This window comes from Sinocyclocheilus anshuiensis, unplaced genomic scaffold (assembly GCF_001515605.1).
Source record: "Sinocyclocheilus anshuiensis isolate Anshui unplaced genomic scaffold, SAMN03320099.WGS_v1.1 scaffold333, whole genome shotgun sequence".
In the NCBI taxonomy this organism is placed as follows: Eukaryota; Metazoa; Chordata; class Actinopteri; order Cypriniformes; family Cyprinidae; genus Sinocyclocheilus; species Sinocyclocheilus anshuiensis.
The window spans coordinates 698,594-700,300 of record NW_015539871.1 but is presented as its reverse complement, the minus strand read 5'-3'; positions in this window follow the sequence as shown (position 1 = coordinate 700,300).

Genomic DNA, 1,707 nt, shown 5'->3' with positions numbered 1-1,707 from the left:
TTGTTTGTCATTTCTCCGATCACAAATGCATACATGGTTTTATGTTTACACGGCGCGATGCAACGCAACGCATAAAAAGACAGTATAGGTCATTATAATTCGTAATTATGTCCCCACTGGATGCAACAAATGCCTCGTTTGTAATGGGTTTTCATGTTTTTTAATCGTTGCTCCTGCCAGACAGGGCATCACAGTATGGTAGGGGTGTAACATATCCGTCACACACTTGAGGTATTCGGCCAATCACAACGCACTGGATAGCTGGCCAATCAGAGCATACCTCGCTTTTCAGACCGATGAGCTTTGTAAAAATCTACGCGTTTCAGAAAGGCGGGGCATAGAGGAGAAACAATAATGTACAGTATGTGGAAAATAATGTTTTTTTTTTTCTTTTACTTTAAACCGCATAAACACAAATATACAAAATAATGTTCTTTTTAGCAACATCATATGACATTATATATGCATATATATTCCTTGTTTTTTATTTACCATGCTGTCTTACTTAACGCTTTTTATAGGAAATGAACAGTGACAAAATAAGTTTCTGAAAGTGCTGTAATTGTTTGTGTGATCACTTTGCTTATAGAAGGTTGTGACAGACCCAAATGTAACCCCGGTTAAATGAAGCGTAAGGAATTATTTAATTTATTCACAGTTTAGTAACATCATATTTCTCTAATAAAAGTTGAAAAGAAGTGTAGAAGTTTTTAAAGAACATTTAAAAATGAGTCAATTTATCCTATTTAGAAGATTAGTTATTGACCAATGAGAGCCTGCATGTCGACGAGCATGCGCAATGACCGAAGAGAGACGAGCCTGACAGAGAAGAAAAGACATGATCTGATCTTCGCGATCAAATTTAAATAAATATAGATTAAAAATCTTCCGAAAGGTCTACGAAAGCATTAGAATTCAGTTATTTCGAGCCATCCAGTATCTGAAGAAGCCGATTGAATATTGTTGAGTCACAATTTACTCGGTGAGTCAGCATAATATAATCAATGGTAAAAAGAATGTATAAAAACTCCATAATAAGATGCAAAATGGTTATTTAGTTGCAGTAAACTGTGTTTATTTCCCTTTTTCATTTGTATTTCGATCTAGTTATAAATGAACCGCGTGATTATTGTTCATTGCAGTTCACCGACGCCATTGTTGGTCACACGTGCCTGTGATAGAGAAGCACCTGTGCAGGGGCGTAGCGTCTTGTATGCAGGTGCATATGGGCCCGGGCGTATTGTGGGCCCACCGAGTCGGGGGGAGGCGGGGGGGCTTCCAACAGCTTATCAGAATATTCTCGGCCTGAGTCTGACAGAGACCGTGTCTTTTTTCTCTCTCTCTCTTACTTCCCCTTTATACAGCTGCTGTTGCAGCAAATAGGCTAGTCCAGTTTTGGTTTTTAATGGCAAAGTGGTTATATTTCTTTTTGTTTCTTTATTAAGTTAATTTAGAAATATGTTTGGAACATTTTATGTTTGTTAAATTCAAGTTTTTTTTTTTTAAAGTAACGACCAAGCGGCCAGCGGCGGACTGAGTTGAGCATATATGTTTGATCAATTTAGCCTTCTCAAATCAACATGACTTGCCTAAAATAAAATCTATAGACATAAAACATTTCATGCAATTCAAAATATTAATTAAAAAATGTAACCTAGATGTGTGCTGTTAGACGTATATACAGTCGTTTGTGCGGAGAGTGGAAGC